Source organism: Hemicordylus capensis, chromosome 3 (assembly GCF_027244095.1).
Source record: "Hemicordylus capensis ecotype Gifberg chromosome 3, rHemCap1.1.pri, whole genome shotgun sequence".
NCBI classification, from domain to species: domain Eukaryota; kingdom Metazoa; phylum Chordata; class Lepidosauria; order Squamata; family Cordylidae; genus Hemicordylus; species Hemicordylus capensis.
Genome location: NC_069659.1, coordinates 144,274,742 through 144,287,569, shown reverse-complemented (window position 1 = coordinate 144,287,569; position 12,828 = coordinate 144,274,742). Strand labels below are relative to the sequence as shown.

General features: G+C 43.6%; 1 long non-coding RNA gene across 2 annotated transcripts in view; it reads right to left on the bottom strand.

The window, feature by feature from the left end:
- Positions 1-12,448, bottom strand: part of LOC128351247 (uncharacterized) — a 43,948-nt gene extending 31,500 nt beyond the window's left edge. For both annotated transcript variants that reach the window (XR_008319663.1, XR_008319664.1), the window contains exon 1: positions 12,249-12,448. This is a non-coding gene — a long non-coding RNA (uncharacterized LOC128351247). The remainder of the gene's footprint in view (positions 1-12,248) is intronic.
- Positions 12,449-12,828: the final 380 nt, after the last annotated feature.

Below are 12,828 nucleotides of genomic sequence, written 5' to 3'. Positions count from 1 at the left end.
GGATGAGTGGGCGACAAAATGGCAAATACAGTTCAATGTTGGCAAGTGTAAAGTGATGAACGTTGGGACAAAAACCCCCAACTTCACATATACGCCGATGGGATCTGAGCTGTCAGTGACTGAGCAGGAGAGGGATCTTGGGGTTGTGGTGGACAGCTCATTGAAAGTGTTGACTCAATGTGCGGCAGCTGTGAAAAAGGCCAATTCCATGCTAGGGATCATTAGAAAGGGGGTTGAAAGTAAAACTGCTAATATTATTATGCCCTTATACAAAACTATGGTGCGACCTGCAGTACTGTACACAATTCTGGTTACCACATCTAAAAAAGGACATTGTAGACTTGGAAAAGGTACAGAAGAGGGCAACCAAGATGATCAGGGGCCTAGAGCACCTTTCTTATGAGGCAAGGCTACAACACCTGGGGCTATTTAGTTTAGAAAAAAGACGACTGCAGGGAGACATGATACAGGTCTATAAAATCATGCATGGTGTGGAGAAAGTGGATAGGGTGAAATTCTTCTCCCTCTCACGTAACACTAGAACGTGAGAGGGAGAAGTGAAATCCCATGAAATTGATTGCCAGGAAATTTAGGACCAACAAATGGAAGTACTTTTTCACACAACACATAATCAACTTATGGAGTTCTCTGCCACAAGTTGTGGTGACAGCCAACAACCTGGATGGCTTTAAGAGGGATTTGGATAACTTCATGGAGGAGATACCTACTAGTTGGAGGGTGATAGGCCACCTCCAGCCTCAAAAGTAGGATGCCTGTGAGTAGCAGTTGCAGGGGAGTAACAGAAGGAGAAAGGGCATGCCCTCAACTCCTGCCTCTAAGCTTCCAGTGGCATCTGGTGGGCCACTGTGTGAAACAGGAAGCTGGACTAGATGGGTCTTGGTCCTGATCCAGCAGGACTATTCTTATGTTCTTATATGTTCTAAGGCACCGAATCAATGGAAAGTGGGGTGGGTTTCTGTACCGATGAGGTAAGTACCTACAGTGTATCTGGAATTGTCGGACATCCATCCCGAGTCCGAGACAGAGGGACATGACAAAGTGAGGCTTGTGAAAAGGGGCATGATTCCTGGTAATAATGATCTGGACAGTCCTGGTGGTGATAGATAGTGTTGTATTTGTCTCTGTCATCAAATTCATATCAAACATTTTTTTAAACGTCATATCTATCTGGCGAGGGTGAATAGTAATGGCAATGGTCAGCTGGAGAGTAATCCCAATGCCTGCTGTCTTGGTACTGAGAATAGGTCTGATGTGTTGTAGAGTCTAGGGGAGTAGTGCACTGTGAATTCCTACGATCCAGCATCCTCCGGTCTGGGGACAGTCTTTGGTCTGGTGCGTGTCTCCAATAAGGGGTATCTCTTTGGTCTGGAGATCTCTGTTCATCTGGCCAAGGCAACCAGCCCAGAGTGGTGGTTTCATCATCTGAGCATGGAGGGTTAAAGTCCAGATCATGGTTGGGTGTAATTCTTGGTGCTGGCTACCACAAATCCAACCTCAAAGGCGTGGACTGGTCTCTGGAACCATGACTGGGAGATGGCAAAGGCTGCAGCATTGACTTATTTGGGCCTGAGATCAGTACCAACACCTCCTTTGGAATACTATGTAGCTTCAAAACAGAGATCAGTGGAGCCTCCTTTGGAGATTTTGTTGAGAGAGGGAAAACGTGTCTTCTTTTTCTTTGGAATTTCCTCTAACATCACATTTTTCTTGCACTTGACTTTTAGTGCAGTTTTGTCCATCATGGAGCTGGTCCATGATGGAGCTGGAAGTAATGACAGAAGAACTTGGCATGGCCTATGAAGTGCTCAGGACCAAGGCCAAAGGAACACTTGATGGTTGTTTGGGTGGCATGGGCTTTGTTGGGTTCCGATTTCTTACTGGTCCCAAAGGACATGGAACCAAAGCCCTGGCATCCAAAATGGTGGGCAGAGAGAAAGAGTTACTTAGCAAGCCAGGAAGGTTCTCTGAGTCTTAGGCGATGTGAAGCATGCAGTAGATGATGAAGAACTGGAAAGGGGAGATAGCTTCAATCTCATGTAGGCTAGGGCTTCCTCCAAAAATTATTGGCAAAGCTTGGAAGGTTCCCAAGCTGGCTTCTGTGCGTTCGCAAAGCCCATTTTTATGAGGTACAGTTATCATGCAGAAGAACTTTATGTTTCTTATAACGTCTTTGAAGCACGAGTTGCAACACAAGACCCATGGCCTGTGCACAGCCTTTTAAACCCTTCCTGCAAAGGCTTGTGCTGCTATTCTCTGGTAACCTGCCCACGGGTCACTTTTTGAAAGAGAGAGAGAGAGGAAGAGATTTTCTATTAGTAAACTGTAAACCTCTGTACCCAGAGGCCTAATAAAGCCTACTCCGTCTCTGAGCCAGTAGTTTCCAAACCATGGGTCCCCAGAAGTTGTTGGGCTGCAACTCTCTGTTGTGAGTGATGTGAGTTGCACTGCTGTAAGCTATCCACTTGTATGTAGGGTTGTGTCCGACCTCAACAGAAACTGAGGCCAGAGCCATATGGAGTGAAGCCAATCCTGTATTTCTGATGTGCAGTTATTGTGGAGGCCCTCAATATTTATTTCAGAATATATTTCAAAAGTTCTGGCATTCTTGGTAGAATGTGAATAGGGCCTTTCCCCTGAAATCCACACCCCCACAAGGGCACAACATATGGGCCAAGTGTATTCTCTCTTAAGAGTGCCTCATCTTAGATCAATTTCTGAAAACATACTATGGCTTCTTTCATTGTACATGCAAACAATAAAATTGCAGGGGCCCCCAGAATTGTGTGCGCGCTATGGTTACACTTTATTTATTTATTTATTTATGCATGCATGCATGGTGAAGACACTAACAGGCTGGGGTTTTTTCTTGTTTTCATTGGAGTTTTTCTTTTCTTTTCTGGCTTTAGAGCACTCTGTTCTTGCAACCAGCTAGGAAGATAGAATTCCAGCAAGACCTATAAAATTCTGGCTGAGTGGCAACTCCTCAAACAAATGATCGCATAACCCTCTGCAGAATTATATCACTACTGCTATAAGCACCTAGTATTAAAAGGTGCTGCTTGTTTTCTTAGCACAATTTCAGAAATAGTGACTGTGTTTTGGTGAAAGCACTGTGTCTTGATCACAAGTAGCAGCCCTATAACTTCTAATAAGGATCACTCCAATGAAACAAAAGGTGAACATTCTTATTACTAACAGCCACATTCCAATTCTAGACATCATTAAACACAATGTACCTACCTCTCACAGGCTCACCAATTATAAGATCTTTCAAAACATCTTTCCCATCAACTACTGTAAGAATAATTCTCTAAGAAAAGGCCCAGTCAGTATTCCTCAAATGCTAAAGTAAGCATTTGCAGAATACAGTAAGCAGAAGGAAGAAGGTAGCAAAAAGTCCTCAGAGATCACATCCACCTCAGATGTTAGGAAATACCATCAAACTGGACCATAACTAACTGATCACATTTGCACGTAATGTGGAACCGAGGGTCCAATGGACCCGCAGTTCCACCTTCCCCACCTGCTAATCTGTCCATGTTCAGATGCAACAGCCAGGACCCGGACTGCAGTCAGGGAGACTGCAGAATGGAGAGGGAACTGGCTGTGCAGGTGGGGGAACTGGCCACCAGGCTTCCTAGTTCACATGAAGGACAGCCACACCAGCCAATTGGAATGGGGAGAGGAAGAAGCTTCCTTCGCTCAACTTTGATCTTGAGAAGGCTGCTTCCAGTTCAGCGTATGGATGTAACACTACCAAACAGAAGCCCCAGGTAGGAGCAGCAAAAGTCACAACACCACAAGTGTTCAAACTGCAGTTTGGGGAGGGAAATCTTGGGTTGCTTTTTGAATGGGACAGGGGTTCCATTCATTCGGATGTACAGGTAATCCCACCTCTCCCCCATTTGCCTCCAGTTTCCCATTATGTGCGAATGCAGCCACTCTTTACCTCACTTGCTCTTTGCTATCAGAATGTCAATTGCAATTTTCTTTTGATATGAAAAGTATACTTTACATTATGTATCTGCAATCTTGTTTCTTTATAAACTAACCTTTGGGGTTTTTTTACAACTCACTGAAGTTTTTCATAAGACCATGTTATCTGTGTATATAGACATATGATCCAATCCTTACAATCCAAACAGTTTTAAACAAGGAACTTTTAATTCTTAATTGTATTAAACTTTTTCATTCTTTAAAGTAACACTCAGCTATATCAGATCAACACCAGCCTGTGCATGCCCCATATATGTTTTAACAGCTATTTTTACTTCAAGAGCTTAACATGATTTTGTCCAATGAAATTTGTCTAGCTTAGCATAATCTACACTAGCTGGCAGCAGTTGCTATCCACAGCAGCTGCTGAAAAGACAGGAGTATTTTCCAGACCTAACTAGAGATGTCAGGGACATTGAACCTGGGACCTTCTGCAGATTTCCCCCATCATCTCATATCCATGCCAGGAAAAGTTTCACCACCTAAATGTCTGTGTGCTAAGCAGTAAAGCCCATGAGCCCTTGTCAGAAAAGAAGTGAAATTGGTAACCTTTTTTTGGTTTGTTTTTAGAGAACATCACTTCTGAAACTGAAATTTCACTTTAAAAAACTCAATTAGAATGTATTTAAAATATTTATACCCTGTCCCTCCAGTACACTACTGCTTGGGGTAGTTCACCACATTAATAAAATAGAGACAAAATAAAGTTGTTGCTTTAAAAAAATAATTAATTAAACTATGTTATCTAGAATGTGCATTCGGTTTTTTGTTTTTTTAAAGAGAGGTTCTCTTCTCTTCTGCCAACTATCTTGGATTAACAATCATGTCTGTGCACAAGGGAGACAGAAGTAAGCCGCACTTAGGAGGAGCCAAAGTCAACATGCATAGGATATGGCAGCAAGTGAGGTCTGAAAACATCTGACAACCACAGTAAAGAATTCAGAATATGGTTATTTCATTTGAGCCTGTATATACTAAAATAGATGTAATATATTATTTAAACAAAAAATTGTTTACATTTCCCACTACTATATTATCAGCAGGGTTGGCATCAGACGTTGGCATTCTCAGGCATCTGCCAAGGGCCCACTGCCAGTCCTCAACTCCCTGTGCCCATGGCTTCTGGGATGACAGAAGAACGTTCTCAGCTGAGAAAATCCTTCCATCTTCACCTGCTCCCTCCTATTCCAATGGGCCAGCTCCCATTTGAAGATGGGAGGGTTGCCTAAAAGAGGCAGTAATGGAACTCCTCAAAACACTCCAGCTTCTAGACAATGCCAAGGTAATCCTCACCCTGAACCTCAAATAAGAGGCAGCCCACAGAGGGCCCTTTGCCAAGGGCAAAACTGGAGCCACCCCAATTCTCTGAAAATAACTTTGGATTCAAGTTCCCATTCTGTCATTTTGTCGAAGAGTTACTGTTCCTTAACAGACTCTCCAAATACCAATTTTAGGAATTACTCAAGAATGGTTCTGCGCTATTTAAATTGCCTATGAAGAAATAACATCCCCCCCGCTTCAGGATAAGAAATTTGCAACATAGATCATATTTTCATTGCTGCTGATAACACTAAAACCCTCTCTCCTAGGTCCAGTTTTGACATCTTCGAGGTTTTGAGCATTTTTGTTCTACATCCCAAACATTTTAAAGCTATAGATAGAGTGGGGACCACTGCCAGCGTTTTAATAACTAATCTTTTGCAATCAAATTTATGACATTTATAAATATGGGTGCACAGATTAAAATTCCTAGACAATGGCATATTGTTATTGGCTAGCACCCTAGGCTACATACCTGGTATGTGGAGCTGTAATCAAGCATAGGTTGAGGTTTGATATATGAAAGCAATGCTTGACTGGATTTAAATGACTTTGATTAGGGCAGATATGATGCATAGTTGGACTTAATGTGCATAATTGCCAGTTTTTCTTGGCAAGCATATGAAGGTGCTTGATGACTGCATTCTAGTTCATCTCTGTCTCTTAGCGATACACATCACAGTTCCACATTAATTCCAAACTAGCTCAGGTCTCACCATTCTTGCCTTGACTGATGGATTAAATCTGGGCACATCTTGGTGGCCTGAAGCTTATATGCATGAGCTATTTATAGTTATCAGAAGTGCCCCGAGGTGCTGGCTAGACACCTCAACTCTGTTTTTGGCTTAAAGTGGGGGAATTAGCTTGGCTTGGGGAGCAGTTTGGCTTCAGTATCAGTTTAAGCAAGTTTGGGGTATTTGGAATAATGAGGAAATGTAGGTGCAGTTTCAAAGCCTAATTAAAAATAAATGGGGATACAGAAGGCAAGAAGTTTGGTTAGGCAATGCAATTAATCTTGGCTAGTATTCTAACTGGAAATAATTTAGCTGAAGTCCTAATTGAAAGTCAGTCAGTTTGGCTCAGGTTCTAAACCAGAGTCTGGCTTAAGGCTTGCTGCAGAAAGTGCTTGGAAAGAGGAAACGGTAGGCGTAGAAGGGAAAGAAACAACACATGGGCTTTAGAAGGACCAGTGCCAGATTAACCTTGTAGCAAAAGTAGCATACGCTACGGGCCCAACACTAAATGTTTGCAAGCTGCCTGGTGAAATCGGCATCTCACCATATTATCATGATCTGGCAACACTGTTGTTTGCATGTCAGCGGAGGTGGATGCTGCACGGCACATGTTGTGGGTTCTGCGTGTGTGCAGGCATGTGTTGGTTGGCACCTTGCTGTGTCGTGTGCAGGCATTGTGTCCTTTGTGCTATCTCCCATGCTCTCAAGCCGCTGTAGCATGCGCTGTTATGCCGCTGGAGGGTGCGCCACTGCGGTGAGCCTGCAACAAGGAATGTGCGACTCCAGGGCTGGACACGGTCAGATATCAGTGACTGTCAATTAATTACTGTCACTTTGTGACTTGCAAGTGTGATTGTGTGCCATGTATAAATGCCTGCTTTGAGGGGGGAAGAGAAAATACATGTATGAACTTCTTGTGGTGTGTTCTTCCTCGAACATGACTGAAGTAGTACGTAATCATTACGGACGTCATTAATAACATGATATGAATACATAATTTCGTTCAAATTTAACTTTATTGAATTAGTTAAGTATATGTTAAGTAGAAGTTTAAGTGTCAGACATTTGTTGTGTTATCCAGCTGTATAACAAATGAAAAAATTGAATTACTTTACTATGCAAATAAATAATTTATGTTTTAATATTTATGTGCATTTTTAAAAATTTATAACATATGTTACAGGCCCCGCACTAGCCTAATCCGGCCCTGAGAAGGACCAGAGGTTAGTTTACCTATCCTTCCTGGGTATGTTGGTGCATTTGTTGGCAGGGAGGCCTCCTCATGATTAAACAGGCAGAAAAGCAAAGAAGAAGAAACGGAGCAAGGAGTGAAAGACTACAACTCACATATGAGAGTCCGTAGGATAGTGATTCAAACAGATTCCGAGATGCTGGGTTCATGACTCCGAGGCCATGTGGCTTGCTAAAGGCAAATATACTTGGAAATCATGCCCTGAGGCTTGAAGCAAGTCAATCCATGGGGCTTTTCTTTGCCTGTAGGGCAAGGAATTCCTTGTAAACAAAGACATCCATTGCTAACCGGACTGAGTAATCGAGTAGCTCCTGCCCCACAAAAGGCAAGGGCAAAGCTATGCAAATGTTCAGTGAATAGAGCTAAGCTCCGTTGCTTTCAAGACTGGGATGTCCACAGGTGTGACAAGGTTACATGTTTCTAGTTTCTATGTGCCACTTCTACAGTGAGTCCTTGCCAGCCAAGTTGTTAATTCTTAAAGAGTTGGGAAATGTACCGTTTATCTATGTTACTCCTGGAAAGAGTGTTTTAGACGGTTATCTCATTTAGGGGAGGAATCCCTCCCTGATTGGTATACCCTTTTGAAAAGCGGTCTGCTCACAGGCTGATGCCTTTCTGTAGAAGAAAGGGGTGGCGGTGTCCAGTTTCAGTCAGGGTGAAGAGTGTTGGGGGTTGTAATTTTTACCCCGATTAATTAGCAGAGCACTAAAAATGCTACCCATTCCAGTTACAGAGTAGAATGCAAATTTTAGTTGTTGCAGCTATTTAGAGAAGACACATGGAGATTCTTGTAGAACTAAATACTAAGTATTTATTGGTGAAGTATACTTTGGATAGGAAAGACCTAATCCTAATCTATAGACCTACATAATGAATAGGTGTGGAGGAAGATATATATGTTTCCATCTGCTCTCTAAGAGGAAAGGAAGGGGATCTGACTCTCACAGGAAATACCTGAGGAGTCCAATCAGGGGTCATACAGTAGAGACAGGTAGAACCTGTCTCTAGGGAGACTCTTACTCACTATCTCTACTCCCAATGCCTCTAGTGGTCCTTTGGATAGTTGGTGCAAAAGATCGATGCACTGGAACTCCATCTCCAACAAAGAATTCACTATGATCATGAGCCCATGATCCAGTGCCGCGGGGATATTAAAGAGCTTTGCAGCACTACCCTGAAACGTGGCTGAATGGCAACATTATTCATGGGCTTTTGAGGGTGGCAGGAGTGCACCAACTTTTTTAGGGTCTCTACCATTAATAGTTTGCTTTGCTTAACCCCCTCCTTCCCCAAGTATGCCAGGCTACCTGAAGGAGATTGCCATCAGTTATATGGTATTTTGAGCAGCGCAGGGGGGACCATTGTAAAAGAAAATGTGGTAGACTTGTGGAAAGCTTATAAAATAAGCGGGATATCAATGACATTTTCAGACTCAAAGCAGATTAGAAAACACCCAACAACTTTCTTCTGGCTTTAATCTCTTTCCAGTGTGCATATTCTGTCCCAGAGATTAGAAGTGATGCTTCAGAATGGAGAAAGAATAACGTGATCTCTCTGGTGCCCATCTCTAGGGGAAATCTTCCAGCAATTTGTCATGCTTGTTTCTCTCAAACAAATCTGTCTTCCATCACACACAGTTCTCTGTGATTTTGCTTCTTCCTCCTTTGCCTAGCAAGCTTAAGAATCAGACATTTGGATGAGATGCAAGTTATTCATCTTGGTCAGGCTTCATCAGAAATTTCCACTACCATACACTGAGCACTGCTCAGAACAGATTGCTCTTTCAGCCTGATATTCGCCCCCGCCCCCAAAGAAAGTGATGGTTGTATTATTATTCGGTCACTTTTGCCTCCGATAGAACTATTTTATTTGGACAAATAGAAACATGGTGCAGAAGTCTCAAGACAAAAAGTAGGACAGATCTGTGTAGGGCACAGATGCCATAGCATTAGGCACTTGCCCGCTTCAGTTTATTCACAGCAGTCGAAACTCTACAGGAAAAACGCTGAAAAAACCTCACTTCTCAGAGTTCCCGGCATGGCTCTCCAGACATCTCTGGGGCTTGGCACAGCTCTGTTTCTCTTTAAGGGGACCCATTCTTTAAGTGCATGGAGGTGAGCAGGAGAAACTATATCCGTGCTCGGGCTAACATGCTCCACAATATTGTGTGTGCATTTGCAACATGATGATCATGCAGTTGCAAAAGTGCACTTTTGTGATAAACACAAATTGTGCAGCCATGGTCGATGGAAATAATGGTCACCAGTAGCACAGCTGCAGTTGCACAGTTCTTCTGCTTAGTGAAACAGTACTCTTGCAAACATGCAACATTGTGCAGTAGGTCAGCCAGTGCCGGGGGATGGACTGTGCAGCTCATTCAGCTTTGGGTACAGTATTCAGAACTGAATATTTGCACAGGCCTAACTTCAACTACCAACCACAACCTCTCACATTGCAATGAAATCCAAGGATTTTCTTCAAATCCGATATATTTTCTTTCCTTCTTCTGCACAGAGATCATGCAGAAAAGAATTGTCTTTTGTGAAACAGCCCTACAATCAGTAGTGCAATGTGAGGCTTAGGAAATTACATGTTGCAAATTAAATATTAAAGCAAAAATTAAAACTCTTCCACAATAACAGACTGACAAAAGTGACTAGTATTGGACCCAGTGGCAGCATGAGGTTTTGGAATGGTGATCTCAGGCAAGACATGCTCAGGAGCTCTCCTCTTCCTCACTACCACCACCACAGTCATCAGGCTATTGCTGCTCCTCCACCAACTTGCTTGCTAGTGTGAGGGTCAGTTCACAAACAGCTGGTGCAGCAACAGCTGTCCCTGCTCCTCACCACCACCACTCACCACCATTGGCTCAGAAAGAAAGGAGAGGTAAGTGAGCAAAACAAGCAGAAGTAGCAATGAGGAAAAAGCAGCAGAAGGCTCTCAGAGTGGACCTCAATGAGGGGGTGGGCCTCAGCAGCTGCCTAGACATGTAACCCCCAATGCCAACTCTGCTTGAACCATATTCCATGCCTGCACTGTTATGACTTACTGTATGCAACACCTGGGGAGGGGAGCACTGTTCCCTCTAAGGCATGCGAGGGTGCGCTCACACATTTTTTTTATGTCCGCTTAGTTCATTTTAGATCCCACTCAGGTTGAATCAGGAAGGCCCCATTCTGAACACAGGTGTGCACACAGTGCCTGGATACTGCCGCCCAGAACAAAACTCATTCTGCACACAGATGAAAAAAATTAGAGAGAACACTGGAGGAGAGCTGATCTTGTGGTAAAGTAAAGTTGCGCCATTGAGTCGATGTCGACTCCTGGCAATCACAGATCCCTGTGGTTGTCTTTAGTAGAATACAGGAGGGGTTTACCATTGCCTCCACCCACACAGTGTGAGATGATGCCTTTCAGCATCTTCCTATATCACTGCTGCCCAATATAGGCGTTTCCCATAGTCTGGAAAACATATCAGCGGGGATTCAAACCAGCAATCTCTGGCTTGCTAGTCAAGTCATTTCCCCACTGTGCCATTTGGTCGCTGTGGTAGGTAACCTTTTCTAAGTAGGGTTCAGCTTGGTTTGCTTTTGAATGGGTGACTAAATGCAAGCACTGTAAGATATCCCCTTAGGGGATGGGGCCATAACACAGTGGAAAGGCATCTGCTCATGTGCAGAATGTCCCAGGTTAACTCTCTGGCTTCTCCAGGTAGGGCTGGGAGAGACTCCTGCCTGAAATCTTGGAGCAGCTGCCAGCCAGTGTAGACAATACTGAGCTAGATGGACCAATGTTCTGACTTCATCATTCAGTGAACTATTCCTCTAAGGCAGAGCTGCTCAACTTTGGCCCTCCTGCAGATGTTGGCCTACAGCTCCCATAATCCTTAGCCACTGTGGCTGGGGATTATGGGAGTTGTAGTCCAAAAACAGCTGGGGTTTAAGGCAACCTATTTAGTTCCATCTATGTGATTTCCAATTGTTTTCTTTTGTTTTATCCTAGATTGAGAATATCTTTGATTATAAAATTATACTGGACCAAGTTATTGCATGTTCTATATTGCATGACTTGCACATAGTATAGCGGGGATCTCGTTTCTTGTTTGCTTGATTTCGGAGATCCCAGTGTGCATTATGTATCTTTCTGACTTGGTATAAGGCAGCTTCCTATGTCCCCCTGAAATTCCCTGCTTTACCCATTAATCTTCACCATTTAAAAAAAAAACACAACCCACTATTTATTGCAGCACATGACACCTATTTTGAGGGAACATGATACTGCCTCTTTGCCAATACTGTACTAATCATGTGTAGGTCTGAGCTGGGGAGTGCCTGTGTGGCTAACTGCCTGCGAAGCCTTTGTGAACCATCTCGAGTCCCATGATGGGGAAAAGTAAATATAAAAATAGGAATCAATACCTAGCACTATAGATCTGTGAACTGGTCGGTCTGTGGCAAGAGGCAAGTGTGTGTGTGGTGTCATCTTGTTGGCTTCCTTTGCAGTTCAAAGGAAGAAGAGGATACTGGAGGTGTGCCATGTAATAGGCCTGGCTGAAGTGAATCACCTCACTGAACAGAATGCCAAAGCCCTCTCCCAGCCCCTTCCCAGACACTGTTTTCATGGATAACCTCCTGCACAAATAAGAGAATGGAAAAGAGCCATTGTTTGTTTGAGATGGATAGGCTCATGAAGTGGCTTGCAATAAATAACCTGCCTGGTCAGCAGCCTGGATAATCTAGGAGGATTTGTTTTCACAGCTTTACCCTAAACATCAGTGCCGATGGCCTGTCACTCCCTGCAGAGCCTGAGAGCATGTGCCAAGGCAAGATACCAGCCCCACAGTGTTTCACCTGCAATGCCAAAATATTCATGGGGGTGGGAACAATAACACTTTGTGAAAACACCAATAAAGCTTCACTCACCACCTTTTTTCCTCTCCAGCAAACTCCCTGCTGGAGCTGCCAGAGGAGTTACTGGGTCATCGAATGATGAGAGACACTCCTCTTAAAACTGGGGTGTAGCCCAGCTGCTGATGCGGCAGACGGAAAGAATCTAGTCATTCACAAAGGAGGGGGGAGAAAGCCGAGTTACAGCCCTGAAGGGGCTACCTTAATCAGCCACAAATCCGTTCCCACAACACCCACCTGAGTCAGGGCCCAGTTGCAAAACAGCTGAGGTGCAGTGATTAAATCAGCATTACCACAGATCCGTTTAAACCTGAGAGAAGCCACACTCTGATAGGATGCAGCAAAATGAACTCTGAATAACCTGAAGGAAAAGCTGATCCTACTTTTGTTCTCTATTACTTGTTAAGCAAGGTTTGTATACCCATTCTGATTGCTTCCATTAGGTTTCACAATACATCATAAGCAGGAGATTATCTGACAACAATTTCCTCAGCTATATTCTCTGGGCTCAAGGGACTTTGTGAGATTCTCCAGGGCAGGTGCTGTGGGCCCCATCTCCTTCTCTTCCCTGGAAGAAAGAGAATTTTAGGGTCAC